This window comes from Panulirus ornatus, chromosome 53, assembly GCF_036320965.1.
Source record: "Panulirus ornatus isolate Po-2019 chromosome 53, ASM3632096v1, whole genome shotgun sequence".
NCBI classification, from domain to species: domain Eukaryota; kingdom Metazoa; phylum Arthropoda; class Malacostraca; order Decapoda; family Palinuridae; genus Panulirus; species Panulirus ornatus.
The window spans coordinates 2,966,680-2,977,193 of record NC_092276.1 but is presented as its reverse complement, the minus strand read 5'-3'; positions in this window follow the sequence as shown (position 1 = coordinate 2,977,193).

The window sequence follows — 10,514 nt, the reverse complement described above, 5'->3', positions numbered from 1 at the left end:
CTGCATGTTCAGGCCCCGATCACACAAAATCTTTTTCACTCCATCTTTCCACCTCCAATTTGGTCTCCCTCTTCTCCTTGCTCCCTCCACCTCCGACACATATATCCTCTTGGTCAATCTTTCCTCACTCATCCTCTCCATGTGCCCAAACCACTTCAAAACACCCTCTTCTGCTCTCTCAACCACGCTCTTTTTATTTCCACACATCTCTCTTACCCTTACGTTACTCACTCGATCAAACCACCTCACACCACACATTGTCCTCAAACATCTCATTTCCAGCACATCCATCCTCCTGCGCACAACTCTATCCATAGCCCACGCCTCGCAACCATACAACATTGTTGGAACCACTATTCCTTCAAACATACCCATTTACATATATATATATATATATATATATATATATATATATATATATATATATATATATATATATATATATATATATATATTCCTATGAGTCCACGGGGAAATTGAAACACGAAAAGTTCCCAAGTGCACTTTCGTGTAATAATCTTGATCACCCGCAAAATTGCGATCCTTTCCAATATATATATATATATATATATATATATATATATATATATATATATATATATATATATATATATATATACATATAACTGCTAATTAAGCATCTTTCAGCATCTTGTTGATGTTCCCAACTTGTCTAACGATCCTCTTATACTGCTCAGGTAGATTACCAATAAGCTGGCCAAAGGGGTAGAATCAAGCTCAAGCATAAAGTTAAGAATCCAGTCCTACTTAGGTATACAGTTCTACTACAAGAAAGGTAGTGTTGTGTTTTGGTGTACCACTGTAAACCTTAGAAATATTACACTATTGGTTTCCATTGAGTTTGGTTCTAACCCCTGCTACGAGCTACGGACGGCTTGGACTTTAGAATATAGCTTGCACAATAAAAGTTGCACCAATTTAGATCTTACATCCCATCCTACCCGAACAGCTACACGAGAAATTCCATACACCCAATAAATCCAACACAATAAGTCTGTGGCGTTATGCGATTCAACCCACACCATTAAGTGGGGCAATGAATTTATTTACGGCAGTCTAAGACTAACTTAATCTAATGTACTGGAGGTAGGGAGTAGGAAGGGTGCGCGTGACAACCACTCAAGTTGTGGCATGGCAACAGCCATGCGTCGAGTCGGCCAACACCACAAAACAATACCGAGTGATGGCCGCTCCAGCTAGGATAGCGATGTTACCGAACTATAGCAACATGTATGTAACAAACACCTTTACAAAATGGATGAAAGTAACAAGTGGGGTCTTTCAGGGTCCAGTTAAATTTCTCGTTTATGTGCATGATCTGATTGAAAGCTGAAAGGGTTTAATCAATCCTGAATATGTTTGCAGAAGGTGTAGGATAAGATGCATCAAATTGCTAACTGAATCACCAAAGATATCCAGTACGACAACGATGCTGGTTCCCTCAACAATCTTGTTTCTAAAAATCTATTTCCTCTAAAAACAAAAACCCAATGTGAATCATTCACTAACACGATGTTGGCAGTTGTGGTGTGTGTGTGTGTATGTTCTGAAGTATTTTCTGCAGCATACGTGCTGCTGAATACAGGACGATCATAAATATAAGGTTTGACAAAAATAAAAAGTGTTTGCAGGTGAGAGCAGGATATCCGTTAAAACCAAATACTCGTATCGATGCTCCAGCCAACACGTTTAAAGCGGGGGAAAATCGCCTGCTTTTACCTTGGAGGGGAAATATGTCAGTTTTAGAAATAGTAGCCTTGTAGAAATGCACCTCTCGGAGAGTCCCCGTCTTTTGTGTGCTTTAAAAGCACCGTATAATGTCCTTATCGATACCAAAAATGGCTGCAGAAATAGGTTGTTTGGTTCTGGCTACTTAAGACAAGGGTTATGAGCAGAAAATGGCATAATTCTCTTACTTTTTATCTCCCTGATTCTTCTACTTACTTCTTTCTAACTTATTTCTGGCATGATCTTTAATCCTATAGTTACTCCCCTCACCATTTCTTCATCAATTTGGCATTTAATCGGAGTTACCTTTATCAGTCATCTGACAAAATATGGATCTGGACAAAGTCTCTGTAGTTCGTATAATGCATATGTCTGTGCAACTGTGATTGTGCTGCGTAAATACGCCACTGGCATTGTCGGCGGTTAAGTCTCTCGTCCTGAGAAGACCACCAAGAAGAGAAAACGGATATTTTAGTACTAAATCATGGGTAACGCAGCCAAACATTTCCACGGCACATTTTACGAAAGTGGGCAAGGGAAGTTATTTTTTTATCATGGGCAAAGCAGCCAAACATTTCTCACGGCACATTTTACGAAAGTTGGTAAGGGAAGTTATTTCTTTATGACATTTTTCACCACACAGTCATTCCGGTGTCGTGTTCAGTAGTAAACATGAAACTGAGCAGTGAAGCATCCACAAGACTGCTTTGAGATCCTCAAGTCTCCTGTCGTCGGACATAAGGTGCCGAAGTATAAAGCAGGAGTAACTTTTTCTAATCAATTTCCAGCCTCTCATGCCAGACAATTAAGATGTGGGTGAGGGAAATATATAAATACTGCAACTTTCTAAAGCTGGCGCCAATACACACGGTGGTCCTGTAACACACAGGTAACAAGATAACTGCATGGTTAGTTACAAAAGATGATTGCATGGCTAGTTACACAAGATAACTGGATGATTCATTACACAAGATGATAGCATGGTTAGTTACAAAAGATGATAGCATGGTTAGTTACAAAAGATGATAGCATGGTTAGTTGCACAAGACGATAGCATGGTTAGTTGTACAAGATGATAACATGGTTAGTTGCACATGATGATAGCATGGTTAGTTGCACAAGATGATAGCATGGTTAGTTGCACAAGATGACTGCATGGTCAGTTACTCTGGATTTAAGGTTATTGGGACCTAGCATATATATATATATATATATATATATATATATATATATATATATATATATATATATATATATATATATTTATATATTTATATATATATATATATATATATATATATATATATATATATATATATATATATATATATATTTTTTTTTTTTTTTTTTTTTTTTTTTATACTTTGTCGCTGTCTCCCGCGTTTGCGAGGTAGCGCAAGGAAACAGACGAAAGAAATGGCCCCCCCCCCCCCCACATACACATGTACATACACACGTCCACACACGCAAATATACATACCTACACAGCTTTCCATGGTTTACCCCAGACGCTTCACATGCCTTGATTCAATCCACTGACAGCACGTCAAGTCCTGTATACCACATGACTCCAATTCACTCTATTCCTTGCCCTCCTTTCACCCTCCTGCATGTTCAGGCCCCGATCACACAAAATCTTTTTCACTCCATCTTTCCACCTCCAATTTGGTCTCCCTCTTCTCCTCGTTCCCTCCACCTCCGACACATATATCCTCTTGGTCAATCTCTCCTCACTCATTCTCTCCATGTGCCCAAACCATTTCAAAACACCCTCTTCTGCTCTCTCAACCACGCTCTTTTTATTTCCACACATCTCTCTTACCCTTACGTTACTTACTCGATCAAACCACCTCACACCACACATTGTCCTCAAACATCTCATTTCCAGCACATCCATCCTCCTGCGCACATCTCTATCCATAGCCCACGCCTCGCAACCATACAACATTGTTGGAACCACTATTCCCTCAAACATACCCATTTTCGCTTTCCGAGATAATGTTCTCGACTTCCACACATTTTTCAAGGCTCCCAAAATTTTCGCCCCCTCCCCCACCCTATGATCCACTTCCGCTTCCATGGTTCCATCCGCTGCCAGATCCACTCCCAGATATCTAAAACACTTTACTTCCTCCAGTTTTTCTCCATTCAAACTTACCTCCCAATTGACTTGACCCTCACCCCTACTGTACCTAATAACCTTGCTCTTATTCACATTTACTCTCAACTTTCTTCTTCCACACACTTTACCAAACTCAGTCACCAGCTTCTGCAGTTTCTCACATGAATCAGCCACCAGCGCTGTATCATCAGCGAACAACAACTGACTCACTTCCCAAGCTCTCTCATCCCCAACAGACTTCATACTTGCCCCTCTTTCCAGGACTCTTGCATTTACCTCCCTTACAACCCCATCCATAAACAAATTAAACAACCATGGAGACATCACACACCCCTGCCGCAAACCTACATTCACTGAGAACCAATCACTTTCCTCTCTTCCTACACGTACACATGCCTTACATCCTCGATAAAAACTTTTCACTGCTTCTAACAACTTGCCTCCCACACCATATATTCTTAATACCTTCCACAGAGCATCTCTATCAACTCTATCATATGCCTTCTCCAGATCCATAAATGCTACATACAAATCCATTTGCTTTTCTAAGTATTTCTCACATACATTCTTCAAAGCAAACACCTGATCCACACATCCTCTACCACTTGCTAATGGGCTTTGTAAAGATGTTAGAGGTGACCATTTACTTATGGTTTCTATATGTAGCTTCTAACTTAACTGTCCTCATTGCAATCAAGAAAATTCTCTAGCCTTTTACAAAACCTTAAGCAATGTACGGCGGTGGGGCAATCTGGTATGTTCAGCATCCTCATTGCGACCTTAATGCTGGATGGTAACGTCACATCCCCCAACCACCAGCCCAACGGTTATCATCGTTCGACGTGGTTCTGGCCAAGCTTGATTCAAGCTAGGCCCGTGTGAGTGTGTGTGCTCATCTCTAGCCAGCGGCGGCCCCCGCCTCTCGCGGATGACGTAGTGGGGGTGGGTGTTCGCTCTGCTGACCGTACGCCAGATCAATGGACGTGCCTGGCGCCAGGGAGTCGAAGGAGGGTCCTAACGACAGTCTCTCTCTCTCTCCCCCCCGCATCCTACTCTCCCTCACCCCACAACTTGGCCTCCCCTCTCTACACCTCCTCGAGTTCTTCCTGACCCCTGGCTGGGTGCCGGATCGCCACCACCTCCCACGCTCCCTGGCGCCACGCGAGGTCCCGGCGCCAGGGACGGCCAGGAGCGGAAACACTAGAGTCTCACCCAGCCAGCCAACCTACCACCCAGTCAGCCATCTAACAGGCCAGCTTACCAGTCACCAGCCAACCATCTAATAGGCCAGCCTACCAGTCAACCAGTCAGCCATCTAACAGGCCAGCCTACCAGTCAACCAGCCAGCCATCTAACAGGCCAGCCAACCAGTCAACCAGCTAGCCATCTAACAGGCCAACCTACCAGTCAACCAGCCGCCAATAGCGAGACCAGGGAAGGCTTGGAATAGCAGACCGCAAACAGTCACGAACACAGACATTCGTGGGAAAGTTCCAAGTCTCATCTCAAGCATACACAAGGTATGGGGAAGAAGGAAGATAAGAGCACGCAAGGTTCTGTGTTGGGAAGAGGATCCCCCAGTCTGTGTAGTAGGTCAGTGGGTGAGTTGTTGGCGCCCTTGTGCTTTATTACTGAGAGTAGGGTGCGTGGAGGGCCAGGCTGGGAAACATGGGAGATAGGGCGTGTAAAGGGGTAGGGAGAGCAACATGGAAGAGGAAGCAACGAGTAAGCCGGGTGATGAGAGGGAGTCACAACGAGGAAAGTGAGGGAAGGAGGCAGGAGGGAGGAAGGCTGAGGTAGGTGTGGACCATCGATAGGTTGTGGGAGGACTGGGCCAACTTCTCGGCCGGCGCTGCATCGTGAGTGTGATAAATCGTCCTGTACGTTGGCAGAACTGGGGTGCCCCTGCCGGTCTCGCCTGGAGGGACCAACGCCCAAGGAAGCGTTTCAACACCCACGATAATCCAGTTTGATTCGTCAACCAGATTGTTGCTGGCTGTGCGCCCTGCTTGTTGCTGGCTGTGTGACTTGGTTGTAGCTGGCTGTGACCTGGTTGTAGCTTGGCTGTGTGACCTGGCTGTAGCTGGCTGTGTGACCTCTTCGTTGCTGGCTGTGTGACCTGGTTGTGGGAGAGCTCACCTAATCCTCCTCTCCGGCTACCCTTCACGACCTTCACCCCATCACAAGACTTCACAAGACGGTCTCTGCAACGCTGTACATCTCTCTCTCTCTCTCCGGCCAACCTCCCTGACGATATCAGATTAAAAGTATCGTATTTCAAGTGTGCGAGGGATGGACAAGTCCATTTACCCATCTAAGGAAGAAGGATTCTACAAATCGGGGCAAAGAAACTTTAACAGTGCTGAGGAGTTGACAGGGAGACGGTCGACAGGCACACGGTAAAGAGGGCGACAGTAACAGGTCGTAGGGAGAGAAAGATAATGAGACGGCGAAGACAAGCTGACGACGAACGGGCTCATAAAAAAAAATTATATATATATATATATAGGGATAGGGGATTAAGAGTACTTCCCACGTATTCCCTGCGTGTCGTAGAAGGCGACTAAAAGGGGAGGGAGCGGGGGGCTGGAAATCCTCCCCTCTCGTTTTTTTTTTTAATTTTCCAAAAGAAGGAACAGAGGGGGCCAGGTGAGGATATTCCAAAAAAGGCCCAGTGCTCTGTTCTTAACGCTACCTCGCTAACGCGGGAAACAGTGAATAGTTTAAAAGAAAGAAAAAGAATATACATATATATATATATATATATATATATATATATATATATATATATATACGAACAAAGTGCATATATATATATATATATATATATATATATATATATATATATATATATATATATATATATATATATAAACTGTACTGTGTATCAGTTGGTATGAAGGTGTGAAATGAAGATGTAAAGAGGCGCTTTCATAAATGTTAGTCTATCATCTATCATTTTACCCCATAGCGACGTGATTCTATTGACATCATAATATAAATCTTATTACATGAAGAACTTATGACATTTGAGTAAAAAGATATATATACATATGATGGTGGTATAAATGTATCGGCAGTATATATCATCAAAACTCTGTCAGACATGTTCAACTGATGACGTTCTGAAAGCGCGACTCAATTTCCCTCCAAAAGTTTTGGCGTCGGCTGTCAGGGTGTAACGCTCCGCCCCATGCTGGGAACACTCGCTTCAGGGAAAACGAGACGGACATAATTACTCTAGGCACGTTTAATTACCCCTCGCATTCGAAGACGTCAAGATTTTCTTTCTTTTATTTACTTCTGAGTGTAATTACCAGTTTGTACAGTACGGAGATGGAGTTCTACTCTAGTGCCCCCCCCCCCCCCCTCCATCTCTAGATTTTCGTTTTCGTCATATAGTATTTCGAAATTCAACATTCTGTACGCATTCTTTCATCATCTATCCCTCTACATTCATTTACAACACAAGTACTAATGAGGAAAATCATGAATATCTTTTCTAAAAAGTCTCTCGCTTACTTTCTTGAAAAAAAAAGTCAACATTGTTAGTGTGATATAAGTATGTGCTCAAGTCTTCCGTTATGTTCTTTGCTCCATAGGTTTTTGCTATAACTCAGCTCTTATTTCAGATACGATCTTTGCTGCCCTCCTGTAGACCTTCTCTATCGGGTCATTATGTTTCTTTAACGGTGGTGACCACACTTAAGACATACTGTAATTAATGTGTGTGTGTGTTCTTATCGACTGCCGGGTTGACGGAGTTCCCCAGTTTTTATGTGCGAAAGGTTTAACGCTAAAATTTATGAGTGTCTTTCCTGTGGAGCATGGAGGTCAGTCTGAGAGAACAGATCGTAATGTAAGCTGGCAGTGCAGTATTGTAAGGACTTACCTACCCTCCCTATGCTCATTACACACTGTGGAACTCAATAAAAAGGTGCTGTTCACTAACAGCAACCTTAATATTCGATAATGTGTAAAATGAATTACGTCTTCAACAGAATATATATATATATATATATATATATATATATATATATATATATATTTTATATTATTTATTTAGTTTGCTTTGTCGCTGTCTCCCGCGTTAGCGAGGTAGCGCAAGGAAACAGACGAAAGAATGGCCCAACCCGCCCACATACACATGTATATACATACACGTCCAAACACGCAAATATACATACCTATACATCTCAATGTACACATATATATACACACACAGACATATACACATGTACATAATTCATAGTCTGCCTTTATTTGTTCCCATCGCCACCCCCTCATGTGTGCGAGGTAGCGCTAGGAAAAGACAACAAAGGCCCCATTCGTTCACATCCAGTCTCTAGCTGTCATGTAATAATGCACCGAAACCACAGCTCCCTTTCCACATACAGGCCCCAAACAACTTTCAATGGTTTACCCCCAGACGCTTCACATGCCCTGGTTCAATCCATTGACAGCACGTCGACCCCGGTATACCACATCGTTCCAATTCACTCTATTCCTTGCACGCCTTTCACCCTCCTGCATGTTCAGGCCCCGATCACTCAAAATCTTTTTCACTCCATCCTTCCACCTAAAATTTGGTCTCCCACTTCTCGTTCCCTCCACCTCCGACACATATATCCTCTTTGTCAATCTTTCCTCACTCATTCTCTCCATGTGACCAAACCATTTCAAAACACCCTCTTCTGCTCTCTCAACCACACTCTTTTTATTTCCACACATCTCTCTTACCCTTACATTATTTACTCGATCAAACCACCTCACACCACATATTGTCCTCAAACATCTCATTTCCAGCACATCCACCCTCCTGCGCACAACTCTATCCATAGCCCACGCCTCGCAACCATACAACATTGTTGGAACCACTATTCCTTCAAACATACCCATTTTTGCTTTCCGAGATGATGTTCTCGACTTCCAAACATTCTTCAATGCTCCCAGAATTTTCGCCTCCTCCCCCACCCTATGATTCACTTCCGCTTCCATGGTTCCATCCGCTGCCAGATCCACTCCCAGATATCTAAAACACTTCACTTCCTCCAGTTTTTCTCCATTCAAACTTACCTCCCAATTGACTTGACCCTCAACCCTACTGTACCTAATAACCTTGCTCTTATTCACATTTACTCTTAATTTTCTTCTTTCACACACTTTACCAAACTCAGTCACCAGCTTCTGCAGTTTCTTACATGAATCAGCCACCAGCGATGTATCATCAGAGAACAACAACTGACTCACTTCCCAAGCTCTCTCATCCACAACAGACTGCATACTTGCCCCTCTTTCCAATATATATATATATATATATATATATATATATATATATATATATATATATATATATATATATACGGCCTTATACGAAGTGAGTGTGAATCGTTTTAGAAATATTTTTTATGTTGTAAGGTGAAGATTTTCAGATAGTGGCTTTAACCTGATGGTGATGGCCTCTTTGACCTTGGAAGCTGTCAAGCCTAAAGCTCAAATAACCGACTAACCTTCGAGATGTGACGTAAAATTTCAGGTACTCCATCGGTATTTTAGTTTTACGATAAACTATCTTTTTTATAGAATTTATTAAACACGTTTGTAGAATTGCCAAAACCTAATACCTTATCAGGCTGCGGGTCGGAGACAAATATTACATTATAATTATGTGACCACACCGGGAATGACTTGCTCTAAACATATACACACCAAAACTGATTATAACCAATGATAAGCATTAAACACATGTATGATTCATTACAGATGTCCCTACTCGTCATTGCTACAGAGGAACATGTTTCAAAATAATTTTGCCTTGACGCAAGGTATGAACTTTCTTCATGGTCAATAATGAAATATACTCAGTTCTAATATAATACCATTATCTTTCTGGAAAACTAGTTTTATATTTTACGTTATACAGATGTTCATGGTAAAAAATAAAGAGGCATATGAAATTGATGTTTCCCATGTTATTGAAAGCCAACGGTTGCCAGATGTCACAAGAGTTATGTTAGGATGGCATTTTCGCGGGATGATGGCTGGACCTCCTGAGCTAGCCTCGCCCACGCAAAAACACTCTGTCAGGAACGATCACTGGACCTCCTAGTTCATACCACTAACTACCAGGAACGACTGCTGGACCCCGTAACCTAACATTCTGCCTGGTACTATCGCTGCAGCTCCCCCCCCCCCCCCCCTCCAAGCTTGATTCGTTTGCGCGGCTGATACTGCCGGAAAAAGGAAGGAGTTAAAATGTAAAGAAGAATCGTCTACATGAATGAATATGTGATATGGCTATTTCCCTAAATATATGTAAACAGTCAAATATAGTTTGAAATAATAATAATGTCAGGTAGAGCAAAAAATCCCACATCTCGGCTGCCATAAACAAACATTCCCGTAGAAGTTCATGTCCGCCGGCAGATCTCGTATTCATCTTTCGAAACATCAAATTTAGTCACTTACACTTAAATTAGCTGATTGCCCACATATTCCTTATGATTAAAGGAGATAGGTTATGATATAAAGGATACCGATATAAGCAGAAACACCAAGAATTCAGCTTACCTTCTATTCAAAACACAAACACTTCCGTCTTTTGAACTGAATCTACGATCAACTGCCAAAGGGAATACGTCTT